This window comes from Rattus norvegicus, chromosome 7 (assembly GCF_036323735.1).
Source record: "Rattus norvegicus strain BN/NHsdMcwi chromosome 7, GRCr8, whole genome shotgun sequence".
In the NCBI taxonomy this organism is placed as follows: domain Eukaryota; kingdom Metazoa; phylum Chordata; class Mammalia; order Rodentia; family Muridae; genus Rattus; species Rattus norvegicus.
In genome coordinates, this window is record NC_086025.1 from 15,829,881 (window position 1) to 15,848,750 (window position 18,870).

General features: G+C 46.0%; 1 protein-coding gene across 1 annotated transcript in view; it reads right to left on the reverse strand.

Moving 5' to 3' along the window:
- Positions 1-13,367: 13,367 nt before the first annotated feature.
- Smokwl5 (sperm motility kinase W like 5) overlaps positions 13,368-18,870 on the reverse strand; it is a 36,010-nt gene continuing 30,507 nt past the window's right edge. Inside the window, exon 6 of the mRNA XM_063264502.1 lies at positions 13,368-13,514. The gene's annotated coding sequence lies outside the window, so the exon portion shown is untranslated. The remainder of the gene's footprint in view (positions 13,515-18,870) is intronic.

Genomic DNA, 18,870 nt, shown 5'->3' on the forward strand with positions numbered 1-18,870 from the left:
TATTTGGAGTAAGAACTGAAGCTTTCAGGGAGAGCGGAGTCACAGAAGATCAGAGCAAGCTGTTGCTATTTAACAGTTTCTTCAAATTTTGAAACATTCTATCTTCTATGCCTCCTTTACAGTCTTACCTTCCTTCATCCCTGTCCTAATTTCACTTCCATTGTTGCAACTAAAAGCAACATAAGATTGGAAAGGACTGACTGGATTTACAATTGCAAGTTACAGTCCATCATCTTGGGAAAAAACAAAGCAGATCAGGCAGCTGTCCCGCGCTTCGTCTCGCCAGCAGGAACGACGCGGCACACACAGGATCCTACTACAGAAAAGCTTTAATGCGTCTTGAGAGGGAGAGCATAAGCTTACAATGCGGAGACGGAGAGTGAGGAATAACCGTCCCTTATATAGGAAACTATCCTCGCCTAGGACGTGTCACTCTCTGACTGGTCGCTGCCAATTATGCCAGATGACGTACCAAAACGTACGTGTCCCTTTGAGTAGGGACGTTACCAGGCGCCTGCGTATTGCCCTTTTTACTAGGTGCGTTCTGCCGGATGCCGGTGCCATCTTGTAATGGAGTTTGTGAGGACAGCTCCTCACATATGTGAGGACAGCTCCTCGGACAGCTCCTCACAGGCAGCCAGTCATGTCACACCCAAAGTTAAAAGCAAAGGGGAAAAAAAGAATGAATCATTGCTTGTTGGCTACCTCAATTGGATCTCCCACCTGTTTTTTTTTTTTTTTTGTATGTATACTCTATACTCCCTGTCTAGGGAACAGAACTGACCACATTGAACTGGATTTATTAAGGATTCCCGGTAGACATGCCCACAGGTTAACTAAATGTTGTCATTCCCTCACTGAGACTTTCGTCCCAGGTGACTCTCAGTTATGTCAAGTTGACAGTTAAAATCAGCCTGAACAGTCCTTTCTCATGCATGCCACCATCTGATCTTTTCTCCATATGTGACAAGCTACGAAACAAAGCATGGTGCTTAGCTGGAAGGCCTGATGTCCACATCTGTTCATTGATTTTCCCTTAATTCTTTTCTCCAAATCCCAGATGATCACCTGCTTCTCTGAAGCCTTTACTGACATCATCTTACAGCAGGGAAGTTTCTGGAAAACATATACCATGATGTATTACAGTCACAAGATGATGAACTCTTTAAGGCTGAAGGACTGTCATTAAGGCCACCTATAAAGCAGGTGCTCAGTGTCTCTTGAATACAGGTACAGTATAGATGGCACATATTCTGTTTATGTTTTTATTATCTACCCTCCAAGAAACGTAAGGGCTTATTGAGCTCTCCTTTTGGACACCAACCTAATTTCCACTGGAGTCTCATTTATCTAATGGGAGCAAGGCATGTGTTGGTGAATTGGAATGGCCATAAAGAAAGGTAAATTACCAAGCTACATATTTACCACCTCTGAATGGTTTAAGAGAAGTGGGAGGTACTGGTAACTACTCAAGGACTAGGTGGTCAGGATAAGAACTCAACTCTAAAATTAACATTATCATTACTCCAGGCTCTATATTGGGTGCTTCACATGTGGTACTCATTTCAGTCCATAGGTACTTACTGTGGGCCACTGCTTTACATATGAGAAACCTTAGGCCTGGTGAAGTTCAACTGCTCTTCAGAGTCACATACAAAGTTGCAAAGCTGTGCCTCAAAGCCCACTAATGCCACTCTAGAGAGCAGGCTTTTGCACTTTTTGTGTGGTTAAAATGTATCTTAAGGTCAGGGGTGATTGTAACCTTTGAGATGAAGTAAAAGAACAAACAGAACTTTTGACAGCATAACTTGGCTGCCTGGAGTCAGAAACATTCAAAGGTAAGAGCCACTAGGTTGAGTTAGGAAAGGGTGGCCATGGGCTAGAGAACACCACCTGTGAATTTGTAACAAGTTCAGTAGATCAAAAAAGTAGGATGAGATCCCTGTCCTCCAGGAATCAAATTGAGAGCAAGAGCCATCACTGAAGCTTATTGAGCACAAACAAGTGTTCCAGAAAACTATTCTGAATATATTAATTAACTATTCAGTCCATATAATAAATGATGCGCCGGGGACTAGAATTATCACCTTCTCTTCTCTGATAAGGGAGTTGATACTTGGATGTTTTAGGTGGATGGTCAACCCGGCTGAGGCAGGGTGGAGCTGAAATTCCCATCTCCACTCCTATCTTCTCTGCAGCCATAGCCTCAGCCTTCAGCCCACATTTCCACCCACAAACACTGAGCTGCGTTCTCCTCAAACGTTAGAGTTTAATACGCTAGCTCTCTCTGATCCTGCTTCACTGCAGTTGAGTTTCTGAATGGAACTTTCCATTGCTTATGCATTTAGTTTGTTCACATCAAAGAGAATCCAGCATCTGCTCTATGTCATCTAAAGTCTTCAGTCAATGAAGTGTAATAAATTCTTATTGAGGGGGTATCAAATAAAGTCAAGTGTGAGCCCTTCGCAAGACATTAGATAAACTTCTTTCAAGGTATGTGCATATCAGTCAATCATTTTCTATTCACCATGGTGTCTAAATATTTACCAACATATCAAACTAGACTAACTTCAAAATTCTACTTCGCTATTTTGTTGACATCTGTTTCTTGAAGTCTCACCCTATTTTAATGGTCTGTATTTAATGTTATCTACGGTCTATTCTTTAAAAACATATTTTCTTAGAATTTCACACACAGTGCATTTTGATCATATTCAGGCCCACACTTCCCTCTTCTTTTTCTTCTCCTCTTCTCACACATGAGCATGGGTGTATGGCCATCCACTACAGCATACCAGAAGCCACACTTAATAGAAAACTGATTTTTCCACACTTCCTAGCTACTAGGTATCAATAGTTCCAGGGGATGGGTGAGACCTTCTGCTCCCCACCTGGTAAATTCTATTTTAAGAAAGGTTAATGCATATATGGTTATGAAGTAAAGACTAAAGTATGCATAAAAAATAAAAGTAATTTGAGGTGTTGGGGAGATGACCACTGGGCTAGAATGCTTTCTGTCAATCATAAGGACCCGAGTTCAGACCCTTAGCACACACAGAAAATGTGGATGTAGTGGCATCCATCCATAACCACAACACTGTGAGGGTAAAAACTGTTGGTATTCTGTTTAAGCTTCACCTCCACAGCTACCTGGCAGCAGCCAGGTATGCTCCGATCCACAGTTGCCTGGCAACAGCCAGCTGTGCCTGACACTATAAAAGGGGCTGCTTGCCCTCTCCTCCCTCTCTTATTCCCTCTTACCCTCTCTTCCCCCTCTTGCTCTTTGTTCTCCTTTGTTCTTGCCCCCATCCTTCCCTCCACATGCCCATGGCCTGCTGCCTTCTCTATTTTCTTCTACTCTTCTCTCATTAAAATTCTTCATGTGGAACCATGGTGTTTGACTGTCTTCTGTCTGGGCATAGGCCAAGATTTAAATCCTAACAAAAACAGATAGGAATGGAAAGATGAGAGAGATGGGGGTTCATTGGCTAGCCAGTCTAACCAAACGATGAACTCCAGGTTCAGTAAGGGACTCTGTCTCAAAAACCAACCAACCAACCAAAATAAATACAACACCCAAACCCAAAACCAAAACAACCAAAAAATCCCTGATGACAACAAAACAAAACAACACCACCAACAAAACAAGATAGAATTAGATAAAGGCAGGTACAGCCTGTTGACCTATGGCATACACACATATACATGCTAGTGAAGGTAGCATATATGCATACACATTCATATAGCATACATGCTGAGCTTCCCCCATAAACCAGAAATCTGAGTTTCCAAATGTTCCCCGTCCAAAAGTCTTTGAGGGTCACTATGACATCCTTGGCCTTAAGCTACAAGGATGTAATCAAAATATAGGTGCACTAACAAAATTATGTAAAATCTGTCAGTGTACGTATTACATGTCAAACAGAAACTAATTTTATAATTAGATTCAGCTCCCCTCCTACAATATATCATCATGTATGTTCAAGTTTATCTAAATATTAAAAAAATAAATCTGAAACACTTCTGGTCCAAAAGATCTTTGATCTGTACAGACACTATAGGTCCAAATATATTGAACTAATTTCCTTTCAATCTTTAAGAACGGAGACTGCAAAGGGAGTCCCTTGTGCTCAGATGTAAACCTATGGCTCATCCAGGTTCCTTCTGTTCCTGCTTTTCTGTCTAACACTGATGGAGTAAAGCCCTGTGGTTCTGTCTGACTCTCTCTCTCTCTCTCTCTCTCTCTCTCTCTCTCTCTCTCTCTCTCTCATTCCCTTCATCCTTTTCTCCCTTCTTTCCATTTCCAGTTTTACCAGACCCAGTGTTCCCTGCTACTTAGTTCTAGTAGAAAAATTTCTCAGTCTGTGGGTTTACTTAACATTGATCTATTCATCCATGGACCCTACCTTGATCTACCAATGAGTGACTTGTGTCGAAAGTCATCTGGCCTCAAATACAAACAGGAGAGTTTGGCCTGGCCAAATACTCTGTAATTCCACCAAGATACCACAGAAGGAGGCAGCTGGGTAATCAGATGCAAAGTGAAGCAGTTCTCTACTTGCTTCCCTGGGCTTTTGGAGTCCTGGCTCTGAGACAGCTAGGCAAGTGGTTTTGGAATTGTGGGAAAGAGGGTGGAGAGATGGGGTGGAGGCTTCCTCTAGGTCAACCACAACTAACTCTTTGACTCTGCCCAACAAAGCCCAGACAGTACATTTATCTGACTAATCTGGACCTTCACTGAGAAGCCAGCTTAGACTAAACAGTGGCATTCATCTTAATGCTTCTCTTTAGAGTACTAGAGAATGAGTGTAAATTTCCAGGGGGTTGTGGTTGCTTATGAGATCCACCCTTTGATCCAGGTGGGCCAAAGGGAAGCCATTCAAAGAGATTGAGGAAGAATGTCTTCCAGGGACAAATGGCTAAATGACATCCTAATTGGTTTCCTGACTAGTTTAATTTCTGGCTTTCCATGGCGGGAAGTGAGAATGCCTAAGTCAGCCAACATTTTCCATCATGACTCTAGCCCCCCACAGACTCCTGAAGTGTTCCCAGTATCTCTGTGTGCAGCTCCATCAGGTGTCCATCCCTACATACAGATTTGGTACCTGCCACTTGGGCCAAAGGCAGCGTTAAGATACAAAAGGGATATGAAAGCAAGCCTTGGGGTTACCACAAAGAGAGAGGCAGGTCCAGCTCACTGGGCAACTAAACACTGCCAGATGGTTTATGGACAACCAAGATCTTTGAAGAAAGATTAGAAAGCAGTGTTTATCACTCTTGGAAAGTGACACGCAGCCAGAATGTGTGGAATCTGTCAGTTACTCATTCTGCAAATATTTCCTTCAGTTCTAGTTTGGGATGGGACCCATGCTTAACAGAGTGAGATCCAAACAGTCATGGCACCTACCCTCAGGCAAATAGTCCAGCCCTAAATGTATAGGTAAAATACTCTGCTGCAGTGAGGTGCTTTGAGAGTAGTTCCACTGAGTTTCCTGATTCAGACAGGACTCGGGGAGGGAGTCTCTGAGGAAGTTAAGTCATTGAAGGCCCAACTCACTCTTCAAAATATCACTTTAGGCGCTAGCAAGATGGTTCAGTGGGTAAAGGGGTTGCTGACAAGAATAGGTTCCTGAGCATGGATTCTTGAAACCCACAGTAAGCATAGTGCAGTTGCAAGCATCTGTTTCTCAGTGCTGTCAAGCAGAGATTGAGAGACAGACCTGGGGAACTCCAGAGGCTCCCGAGACAGCTAATAGCATACACAGCAGCAAAACCAGAGTTCCTTACACATGCAAAGGGGAAGAGGACCCCAGAAATAGTTCTATAGCCATCACACATGCATTATATACATGTTCCTATACCACCACCACACACAGTCACACACAGTCTCACACACACACACACACACACACACACACACACACACAAGACAGATCACTCTGGTGTTGGTGTTGGCATGAAGAATAAAGTGGAGATTAGTAAACAAATAGAGCTATAAGGCTGTTGGTTGAAAGTTTGGATGACTTCAACCAAAGTAGATCTGTGACAATTTGGGGACAGCAGTGAAAAAGACTATGGAATCATAAGATATCACAAGACGACATGAGAGAGGGTAGGTGTGGGGGCAGAAGGAGACTTACAGATTTGCAGCCACAGTTAAAGGTCCAGGTGGCACTCTCCACTGAGAGAGGGGCAGGGGAAGAAACTAAGTCCTGTATTTCAGTCAAACAATGAGCCCATGTCTAATCCTGTACTGGCCAACTTCCTCTGCCCTTGGGTTACAACCCCACATGTTCTCCATGCCACCAGCTCCACATGGTGAGAGCCCATCTACTCTTCAATCCAATTCAAAGAGCACTCCTACCGCAAAGCCATTTCTGTTTATGGACAGGACCATTGTTTCTTTATCCTTCCCTACACGAGCAATCCAGCATAGTAGACACTGGAAACATGTGTAAAATGAACAAAAATAGCCTGCTTTTCTGGCCATGGAAGGAAAATTAGTAGAAAATGGATTTACATAAAAGCCACCAGGTCATACTGAAGTTCAAACTGTAGGTGTTTTAACATGAAGCCAACTCCATCAATGTGATGCTCAGTTTTTCTCCCTTCTTCTGACTCACAGAGATCAAAAAATAAAATGTGCAAGGGTGGGGGTGGGGAGAGAGGCCATTCCTGTTCTTGCATTCCAAATGCTGTTTCTTCCAGTTGATTTTATTCTTATTCACTGAAGAACGACAAGAAGAAAACGGTGAGGAGGAAAGGTGGTGGTGGAATGGAGTAGGAGGGAAATAGAGGAGGGGGGAGGAAAAGGACAGATAATCACTGTCTCAACCACTATCAGCACAAGAATCAGTAGGGGGAGGAGGAATACTGTGAGAGAAAATAGGAAAAAGGAGGACAAAGAAGGTAAAGGGGGCAGGAGAGAGCAAGGAAAGACAAAGATAGAGAAGAAAGAGAAGAGGGAGAGAAGGACATGCCCTGTCCCTAACTCATGCAATCCTACCTGTACGCCCACCATGCATCACAAGCTGATGCCACTGTTATCAAGAGAGCACCAAAGAAGAGCTGGAAAGGGCTCAATCACTGCTCAGCCATGAAAGTCCATTGCTCCTTGCTGTGATGTGTTCTCCTAAGGTTGAGTACAATGCTCCTTTAAAGGACTGTCTCAGGTTACTTATTTGGGGAGTCCCTGGTCAGGAATCAGGAGGTCTAGATCTAGTCCTGATTTCCCATGCTATTTGATCTAATCAATGCTTCTTTCTACATAAAATAACAGAGCTGGATATTGAGAGCATAATAGAGAGAAATGGTAGTCCCAATTCTGCTCTTTTTTGATGTTTCAAGTAATTTAGTCCCAGCTACAATGACACAAGAAAATGTTGACACAGGGAGATTAAGCCACCTGCTCAACACCTAGAAACAAGAGAGTCTGGATTCAAACATAATGCTCTTCCACTATGGTGGTCTGAATGAGAATGGCCCTCACAGGCTCATGTATTTGGATACTTGGTCTCCAGTTAGTGGAGCTGTTTGAGAAGGATAAGGAGGTGTGGCCTTGTGGGAGGAGGTGTGTCACTGGAGGCTGGCCTTGAATTTTCAAAAGACTTTCCACTCCCAGTGTGTCTCTCTCTGCCTGCTACTTGAAGATCAAGATGTGAGCTCTCAGCTGTTTCTGTTGCCTTTGCTCTACCATCATGGACCTATAGCCCTCTGAAATCCTAACACAAATTAAATGTTTTCCATTATCAATTGTTCTGGTCATGATATTTTGGCCACAGTCATATGAAATACCTAATACATATACTATACTGTACTATACTATACTGTACATCTTCCCACTGACCATCTCTACTTGTCTCAGTTTTGAAGCATGGACTCCTTTTGATACTTCCCTTGTAAAAAAAGTTCTCTATCTGTAATGGTTATTCTTGAGTGTCAACTTGACTAAATCTGGAATGAATTAAAGCCCAAAATTCTCAGTACACCTATGAAAGGTTTTTTATTATTTATTACATCATTTGAAATGGGATGATACACCTATTATTCAGATACTTTTAGGTGAGAGAATCCACCTTTAATTTGGGTCAAACCTTCTGATGGCAGCATGTATAAATGACACAGAAGAAGAAAGCTTTCCTTTTTGTGTGCTTGCTTGCTCTTACTGTTGCTAGAAAGTCCATTCGTTTACTACCATTAAAGCCTGCTTCTTTGGAATTCTAGCATATACTGAATAGTTGAGACATCCAGCCTCATGGACTGAACAACTACTAGAATCAGACCTTCCATTCGTAGAGAGCCATTTTTGGAGTAGTTGGACAAGAGCCTATAAGTTTCTCTAATAAATTCCATTCACACATACACACACATACACACACACACACACACACACACACACACACACACACACACACGTTGTTGTAAAATTATAAAAAATAGAAAATTGTCTTTTATCCCCCACTAGATTTGGCTCTGCAGTGCCCCAAGTTATCTGGTAGACATCTTGCCGGAAGCACACATCCCAGTTCCGGGGTGGCCCAGTGTCTCTAGCTGCCGCACACTTTCTCGCATTTAAATCACTCCATGAAAGAACACAGGACACAATAACCTTTGACCCAATTGATAAGATATAATTGCCCACTTAAACATACAAAGCCCTGTACACATCCATCCCTTAAGAACATTCATAACAACCTATAAAGGTACAGTGAGGAATCTTAATGTCAATTTCCATATTGTCCGAGTGCAGCTTCTCCTTCTGTCCCTCCTGAATCTTCCCCTTTCTGTTCCAGTCTCCTCCTCTTCCCTCAAGCCTTTCTCCCACCCATCCTTCCTTCTCATCAAATGACAGGCCTCCTTCTATCCTGTACCTGCCCTCACCTGTATCTTACAAATTAAATGGGGAGAAGGTTCTGGTGAAGTCACCTGAGTCCTGAGTAGTGACTAGGCAGCCGTCCTTGGGGTGGTGGAATTAGCATCAAATACAGATAACTCCAGGGCAAACCACAACATACACATACACACACACACACACACACACACACACACACACACACACACACACACACACTTATGATGCTTCACTATGTCCTCTGCTTTATGCTCCAGTTTTTTGCACAGGCTCACCCCTCTGTTTTGCCAGGCTGTTTCTCTCTCACCTTCCAGAGTCCTCATAGGTGCTATCTGCTCTCTTGGTTTCCTTAGCAGCACCCCCATCTGGCTGGGCTGGGTACCCCTCCTCCACAGCCGAGCATATTCCCTTAACCTTACAGTACTGCTTTGCCTTGTAATTATACATTACAATCTCTCCTCTGCCTCCAAACACCCAGTGTGTGAGGTCTGTTTCAACAGCCACTACACAGGACAGCACCTTGTGACACAGCACAGGATTGTGCTTCCTACATGCTGGAAATGTCTCCCTTGTCCCTGCATCCAGATCTTCTTTGTGACCCTCTATTGCCACCTACTGGCCAATTATTGCAATTACTCATAAATCTACATCTGGTTCTAGGGGTCATCGTGTGGATGTCCAACCTGTGGGACTGACAGTCTTGGAATTGATTCCAAACTGGAACCCAGACTGTTCTGCATTATATGCCTCCCAAGTAGCTCCTGCCTCAAAGAGGCCTCACCTTCCCAGGAGTCTTTGGAATGTTTAATGTTGGGGCTGGCAGGCTGTCTCAGGCTGAGGTGAGGGTCAGGCTGTCCATCCCTCTGCCTGGCTGGGAGTCAGAAGTCTGTCTCCTGCTGGGCCACACAGACTGCTGCCTTCTTGCTGGGGGTTGGGGGTGGGGATGGTGGTGGAAGGATGGGCTAAATCAGGCTGGAGTTGCCTCAGAACAGCCCTGCGTGGCAGAGAGAAGGGGAGGGATGGCATAGAATTCGAGATGCCTTGTGGGTGGAGCCCAGTGTCTCTGCTGTTGACTGGCTGCTCAACCTCAGGCTAAAACAGATGGATCCACGTTGTCCAATGGCTTTGTCTTCCACCAGCAGCCCCATCCCAGTGCCCTAATATGTCCACATTCACAGTTTCTTGAATAACTCTGCCAATCAACCAAATCCATGGTCCTGCCCTGTGAAAGGGGGTGGGAAAACTGGATTCCAGGAGGCTTCTGTCTCTGTGGGTGGCCTCATATTTTACCGACACATTGAAGGCAGCAAGAGAGAGAATATGGCAAACAAGGCTGCCTGGGGCGGGAAATGCCTACTTTGGGGCCCCAGGATGTGGTGGCATGTGACAAAGATTTATGAGGAGTGGGCACTGCATTCTTTTCCTGCCTCAGGCAGGGAATGAGCACAGATGGGATCTACCTGTGTCAGAGCAGGGCTCCCGGACAGATCCATCCGACCATGGAGACAGTGAGGCCAGGCAGCATCTCTTGCTGGATCCCAGAGCTTGAGGATTCTGCTAGCCCAGCCAGCCAGCTGGGATCCTCTTCCCACCTCCCTGAGTCCCGGAATGTAGCAGGGGCAGCATGGTCACTCATTCACCAGAGTCCCCAGGGTTTAACTCTGGTTCTCACACTTGTGCAGCAAGTGCTTTACCCAGCAAGCCAGGCCCATAGACCCAGGAAGCCTCTGCATGATTCAACCTGCAGCGCTGGACCATCTGCTCTGTGCAGAACCTTCAGGCTCCAAGGAACCAACCATGAAGACCACACAGGGCTCACTCCCTCCCAGGAGGCAGTGACACACAGATATGTGATAAACATCCGTGCAGCAGCACAGAGATCCAGCTTGGTCCAAAAGAAGCCCTCTGCCCAGCCTTGGATGAGAAGCAAGATGAGAGGCATGTGTGGTTCTGGTGAGGTGGCCCAGCTAGTCCACCAGCTAATCAGTCCATCCAGTGTTTGGTGCCTATTCTTTGCCAGGGCCTAAGACTTCAAAGGTGTGTGTGTGTGTGTGTGTGTGTGTGTGTGTGTGTGTGTGTGTGTAAGCATGTAGAGGAAGACCTGGTTTGGAGGTGGGGCAGGGTTTCTTATACCTGCTATAATTTGGGGACACTCCATGCCTCCTCCTCTGAATAATGGGGATGTAGAAGATTAATTGTAAAGGTGGTGAGAGGGTTTTCATGAAGACTCACATGCAAAGGCACACTGGAGGCTGCCAAGAGTACAGCCGTAGGCTACTGATTCCGGGTGTCTGAGTGAGGCTTCACCTTGCCGGGAGAAGCCGAAGGGTCTTCTGGCTGTAGAGACAGATCCAGGTCCTATTTAGCTCTGCCATTTATATTCTGATGTTGCCTCAGTAAACATCACCACCACAGTCCAAGTTCTTTCATTGGTAAATATTAGGAGAAAAATTACTACATCTGTCATCTGGGTCAGGGACTCCAGAACAATGCTGCTGACACATAGCAGGTGTTTTGCTAACATTCAGCTTGTCCCTTCTGTTTTTCTGCATGAAGAAGGTTGAGAAGATTTATTATCTATTTATTCACCCTTACAAATATTTAGTATCCATCAATAAACATATTATTTATCCATCCACCTAACTCATGCACCCATACACCCACTCTCCCAACTGCTTATTAAAATATCTATCGGGGCTGGGGATTTAGCTCAGTGGTAGAGCGCTTACCTAGGAAGCACAAGGCCCTGGGTTCGGTCCCCAGCTCCGAAAAAAAAAAAGAACCAAAAAAAAAATCTATCCATCCTTCCTCCTTCTTTACTTTGTGCTAAGTATCATGTTGGTCTTTGCAATGGCACTGAATAAAATGTCCAATCAGGCAGAAATATTTTTACATCATCCTGGAAGACAGTCCTTGAGGAAGACAGAGATCCAGAATTTACCTTAGCACCTCTATCTTTTACCTCAGGTCCCTGACAGGTGGATCTTGCAGAGTCCATAGCCTCATTTTGACAGGGTGAATTGTAAATTTTTCCTTTTGTGTGTGACAGGGGTGTGATGTATGCTAACATGAACATGGGTGTGTGCAGGTGTGTGCATGTGGAAGCCAGAGGAGGGCATCGGGCACTCTTCTCTGTTAATCTATACTGGCCCCGAAGACACTCTCTCTCTGAGCCAGGAGGCCCCACTTATCCTCCTTTGCCTGTGCATTCCAAGGACTGGGGTTACGGGTCTGTGGGAAACCATGCTGGGCTTTTTATGTGGGTGCTAAGAATCCAAACTCAGCAAACTCTCTGAGTCATGGAGTCATCACTCCCACCCCCACCCCATACACATCCATACACACACCTTTTACTTTTCAAATACAGAATTCGTTTTAAAAGCCTGACTTTCCTTGAGTATTAGAAACACGGCCGGCCTGTATTCCCAACTGGCAAAAGCTGGCTGAGTGGCCTGCAGCTGCTGCCTTTAGGGGGAACATTGGCTGTCACAGCCAGCACTGTCCCCATGGTTCCCAGTCATCTCCCTGCAGCTGAAGCCAAATGGCTGATGCCATTTGCCATGGAGCCTAAGCTGCTGTTTACCTGACCACAGGGAAGTGTTTCTTCCCTCCTGTGCTTGTTCCCATCCGCAAGTCCCCAAGACTGACTGATGTTTTTCCACAGGTAGCCTCTGATTAAGCCAGTTTTTCACATGGCAATTAACTTTGCAAAGGTCTCTAGAAAACTCATCAGAAGACTGGACAGGAATACCCATTCCCCTTTCTGCCATGGCAGATGATTCCCTCCTGCAAGGACTCCTTTTCCTCCCGGCACCTTTCCAGTCAGCCACTCTGAGGGCTCTGGCAGGGTGAGGCTGACTGGGTGGGGTAGGGCGCTTCCCTCCAGGCTGAGGTCACTTGTCTTCTATGCTTGGCCAATGAGGTGTAAATGGAGTTTTGCCACCATCCTCTCAGCTGTCAGATGCTGGATACATGTGTGTGTGTGTGTGTGTGTGTGTGTGTGTGTGTGTGTGTGTGTGTGTGCAAGCAGTGCCAGAGCCTCCTCACATGCAGCACATGAGGTCCTGAGCTTCAGGTGCAGATGGGAGAGCAGCAAGAACAGAGTGACAGACACCCAGGCTTGTCCTCAAATGCCCTCGTCGGATCCCAAGATGCCCGTAACATCTGCTCTGGTTAGGATCACAAAGCTTTCTTATTTATAAGACAAGAATAGTATTAGTGCCCACACAGGGATTAGGAGGACTAGAGAATGGGTGGGAACCACTTAGCACAACACCTGACAAGGTTGTTAGTGTTCATTGTCAATTAACGGAATCCAGATTCCTCTGGGATGTGTACCTCTAGGCATGCCTGTGGGGATTACTGTAATTACATTAATTGATGGGAGAACAATCTTAATTGCAGAAGAGACCATTCCCTGGGCAGGGGACCCTGGTCTGTTTCAAATGGAGAGAACAGGCTCAGAGCAATGCACTTGCTCTTTCTGACCATGGGTTCTGTGTATGCAACCACGTACCTTAAGTTCCAGTCCCCAAGGGTCCCCTAGTATAACAGGTCACAAACTGGAGCTGTTGGCCATAGAACAATCATCTCTTCCTCATGTTGCTTTTGTCAGAGTATTTTATCCCAGCCACAGGAAAAGACACTAAGTCCGTTCATAAATCTATTCATGTAATAATGAGGACACGGTCAGGCCTCAGAGTTTGTTGATCCTTGTATGTCTTTGCTTTTCTGTGCCATCCAAACTGCCCAGCATCTCCTTCATGCCCAGCATGGGAGGCTTGGGCAGGAAGGTGGCTCTTATTCCCCCACCCCCAGCTCTGCCACTGTGGTTGCCCTGAGCAGGTATGAGGATCTTCTGCTGCTTCCTCAACCGGGAAACAGCCCGTGGCCAGTCCACTGGGAAGGACCCGGGAAACAGCCCGTGGTCAGTCCACTGGGAAGGACCCGGGAAACAGCCCACGGTCAGTCCACTGGGAAGGACCCGGGAAACAGCCCACGGTCACTCCACTGGGAAGGACCCGGGAAACAGCCCGTGGTCAGTCCACTGGGAAGGACCCGGGAAACAGCCTGTGGTCAGTCCACTGGGAAGGGCTGCTGCACTGATGGCGCCTGTGACTGCTGTGCAACTGTCTGCCCCAGAGCCAATGTGATCTTCTGTTAGGCTGAATGTGGGGGTGACAGCAAGTGGGCCTGAAGCATGCCACCAAGTTCAGTCCTCGTTGTCACAATCACACCTTGTCACTGCTAATGACTTGCCAGATCATCGCACATTTCCCTGTATCTGTCATCTGTGCTGCTCTTTGCAGAAACACAATGACACCATTAGGAGTGGGAAGGCCACGGGTGGGAGAGAAGACACAGGTGGGCATCTCAGTCTTTTTCACCCTAGAAGCTCAACATGCGCTCATCCGGGGCTACCATTAACTGTGCCCATTAACTGGGCCTTGCCAGGCAAATGAGGTATGACAGCCTCTAGGCTCCAGGCATGGGGTGGCTAAGGGGAACTTCAAAGGAAGGACACCCTTTCCACTTGTCAAATAAACAAGGGGAGGGGGGCAAGCAGACGTAAGACAGGTCATTGTTAGATGGAACTGCAGTCAATTTGAGAACAACGTTAACTGAGAGGAGAGGGGGAGACCAGGACAAAGGCTTATCTGCACTTAGTGTCCCAGTGCCCACCTCTCACCCCAGACAACCTGCCATCAGGATGGTTCACCTACTCCAACACGTTATGGTCTCTGTCATTCCTAATGAACAGAATGGCTGGTATTGTGAAATTCAAAACCAGGGCTCTGTTGGTGCACACACATATCTCCCTGCTTGCTTTTGTATGTGTAAATGCTATGTGTGTGTACGTGTATATGTATGGAGTGTGTGTGTGTGTGTGTGTGTGTGTGTGTGTGTGTGGAGTGTGTGCATCTGTGGGTGCCAGAGGTAAGCCTCTGTCGTTCCTCAGCTCCTGCTCACACTGTTGTTGAGACAAGATCTCTCGCTGAACCTGGAACTTGCCAAGTAGGCTAGAAAGACAACAGTCATTGAGTCCCAGCGATCTCACGGTCCCCTACTCCACACTGCTAGATTACAAGTCTGTGCCACCACCTCCAGCTTTTCATGTGGGTTCTGGGGATTGAACTTAGGATCTTCTCAGCCTCTGCTTTCTCTATTAAAAACAATCCAAGCATTCACTTCTCAGGGACTCTGGCATATTGATAAAGAGCTAAGATTTCATAGTATGGGGATTAGAATTGTGACCCCTTCTACTGTGTGTGTGGTACCACCGACTACTAAGGTCAGGTACTTCTAAGTTCATGATGTCACACTGATTAGACAGGGATAGAGACAGTGACATACACCGACTGTGCACTGAGTGTGCAGTGAGCTCTAGACAATATCAGAGACTCGTGAACAGCTTGAGGAAGAATTAGTCACGAGCTGCTGTGATGTGAGCTGCAAGGCTGTGGTGAAGAATGTGCTAAGTTACACCGGGGAGGTAGCAACCAGCACTGTGAACAAGATGGTCACGTCAGAGGCGGCTCCCCAGAAAAGGCACCATCTTTACCTACTCAAGCTTCTAAGAAGGAAGAGAAATTGGCCGGGTAAACATACTAAGGAAGGGTGTTTTGAGGAACAGGGAACAGAAATTGCTAGGACTAGGTACGCCTAGGAGTCACTCGTTTGCAGAGCCGGATGTGGTACTGAAGACATACGCGGGGCTGGGGTGGGGTGAGGGGCACACGCTTATGACTTTAAACTTAAAAGTTTAGGCTGGTGATGCATCATCAAAGGGTGGAAGTCGATTTGTTTCCAGAGAGGGTATAATGATGCTAGGTTGGAAGGTAACCAGGAGACAAGGTCAAGACTGGAATCATGAAGCCAGGGAAACTGCTGGAAATCTAGGTAAGGGAGCCAGTGCCTGCTGGCGCATCAGGCTGAAGAAATCTGAGCTTGGAACCCGACTCATTTGCTCATTCCTTTCTCTTGTGGTTTCCAAGACTGACTGCTTTGTCCCATCCCATAGGACAGACCTGCTATCCAGTCAGACCTCCAGTAGAATGGACAGAAGCACTGTAGAGCCCCGTGGCATGGCCAGGTTCATCTGCACAAGCTGCATCTTAAAGTGTTCAGCCATGAGCCCTAGCAGCAAAGGTGGCTGGGGAATCTCAATTTGCTCTCAGAAAATGCAAGCGCTACAAACCCGATCCAAATCAAAAGCTATGGCTGAGAAAGGCTCAGGAGGAGAACACCCCAATACTGTTTCTCCCAAGGTGCAGGCCGTCAAACTGCATTTAAATATTTATGTCTATTCTCATAAACTCGTGCTGCTCTCAGCCTGGGGCAGAAGATCTGCGTTTCACCTCTCCTCCCCAGAGGATGTTGGTTAATGCAAAGATTCATTTCTGGTCCAAGAGCTGAGAATAAGTGATTGATGAGCATAAATCCATGATTGGGGCATCTGTGCCCCCATGCCTGTGTCAAGGCACACAGATTTTAAGACTGTCAGTGTGGAGAGGGTTGCCATGAAATGTTGTCATCCCGATAAAACATTGTCACTGTAACCATGACCACACAGACCCTTCCACACTCCATCAGAGAGAGAAGAGGTGGTGCCCACAAGAACCCACCCTTTCCAGAGGAGCTGATGACTGTTAATGGTTGCTGTGAGGGGGTGTGCCATTTTCTCCAAGGGTGTAGCCACTGAGAGACTAGATGCAAAGAAAAGTAAGGAAAATAATAATAAAATAAATGCAAGGTCACTTTCCCAGGGGTGTGGCCAATACTCAGGTGGAATTGATTGGACCCCCAGGTTTAAAGACTCTGCCAGCTGGACTTCGAGAAGAGGCGTGCGTTTCCACCACACTCTCTGCTTGCAAGGAAACCTCATGAGACAGATTGGCCCTGGACCAATGGAGAAAGACAGTTGCAGGGCTGAGTCTGAGAAGGGTCAGGAAGCTGACAGCAGTGTTCTTCTGGGGTTGAGGGGTAGGGTCACCCTTAGCCCTGACAGTCTGAGCCCCTCTCATTATCATCTCAAAAGGGAAGGAAGAGGCTGTCAGAGCTGGCTTCTCTCTTTTCCCAACTTCCTCCTCCCAAGATCTTCACACAGAGGAGGAGGAGCTGGGAAGGAGGAGGACCTGAGGGCAGCTGGCTCTGCCAGGACACACTGGACCATGGGGCTAGCCTGCCACCTGCTGGCTAAATTTGGTAGCTGTGGCCAGGCATTTTTGGAGACTTCAACAGGTAGGACTGAGAATCTTCTGGTGTCTCTGCAAGCTGTTAGTGCTGGAAACAGTCTCCCTACATAGCAAGGGCTGGCCTTGAACTCACAGTTCTCTCAAACTCAGCCTCTCTTTTTTTTCCTCCATCTTTATTAAATTGGGTATTTCTTATTTACATTTCAATTGCTATTCCCTTTCCTGGTTTCCAGGCCAACATCGCCCTAACCCCTCCCACTCCCCTTCTATATGGGTGTTCTGCTCCCCATCCGCCCCCCATTACCACCCTCCCCCCAACAATCCCATTCACTGGGGGTTCAGTCTTGGCAGGACCAAGGGCTTCCTTTTCCAATGGTGCCCTTACTAGGCTATTCATTGCTACCTATGAGGTCAGAGTCCAGGGTCAGTCCATGCATAGTTTTGGGCAGTGGCTTAGTCCCTGGAAGCTCTGGTTGGTTGGCATTGTTGTTCATATGCGGTCTCGAGCCCTTTCAAGCTCTTTCAGTCCTTTCTCTGAATGGGAACAGGGGTCCCGTTCTCAGTCCAGTAGTTTGCTGCTGGCATTCGCCTACGTATTTGCTGTAATCTGGCTATGTCTCTCAGGAGAGATCTACATCTGGTTCCTGTCGGCCCACACTTCTTTGCTTCATCCATCTTGTCTAATTGGGTGGCTGTATATGTATGGGACACATGTGGGGCAGGTTCTGAATGGCCATTGTTCCTTCAGTCTCTGTTCTAAACTTTGCCTCCCTAACCCCTCCCAAGGATATTCCTGCTCCCCTTTTAAAGGAGTGAAGCATCCGCATTTTGGTCATCGTTCTTGAGTTTTATGTGTTCTGTGCATCTAGGGTAATTCGAGCATTTGGGCTAATATCCATTTATCAATGAGTGCATATGATGTGTGTTTTTATGTGATTTGGTTACCTCACTCAGGATGATATTTTCCAGTTACATCCATTTGCCTATGAATTTCATAAAGTTATTGTTTTTGATAGCTGAGTATTATTCCATTGTTGACGTGCCACATTTTCTGTATCCATTCCTCTGTTGAAAGGCATCTGGGTTCTTTCCAGCTTCTGGCTATTATAAATAAGGTTGCTATGAACATAGTAGAGCATGTGTCTTTGTTATATAATGGACATCTTTTGGGTATATGCCCAAAAGAGGTATAGCTGAGTCCTCAGGTAGTTCAATGTCCAATTTTCTGAGGAACCTCCAGACTGATTTCCAGAATGGTTGTACCAGTCTGCAATCCCACCAACAATGGAGGAGTGTTCCTCTTTCTCCACATCCTCACCAGCATCTGCTGTCACTTGAGTTTTTGATCTTAGCTATTCTGACTGGTGTGAGGTGGAATCTCAGGGTTGTTTTGATTTGCATTTCCCTTATGATTAAACATGTCGAACATTTCTTTAGTTGCTTCTCAACCATTCGACATTCCTCAGCTGTGAATTCTTTGTTTAGCTCTGAACCCCATTTTTAATAGGGTTATTTGTCTCCCTGTAGTCTAACTTCATGAGTTCTTTGTATATTTTGGATATAAGCCCTCTATCAGTTGTAGGATTAGTAAAGATCTTTTTCCCAATCTGTTTGTTGCTGTTTTGTCCTAACCACGGTGTCCTTTGCCTTACAGAAGCTTTGTAGTTTTATGAGATCCCATATGTCGATTCTTGATCTTAGAACATAACATATTGGTGTTTTGTTCAGGAAATTTTCTCCAGTGCCCATGTGTTCCAGATTCTTACCCACTTTTTCTTCTATTAGTTTGAGTGTATGTGGTTTGATGCGGAGGTCCTTGATCCA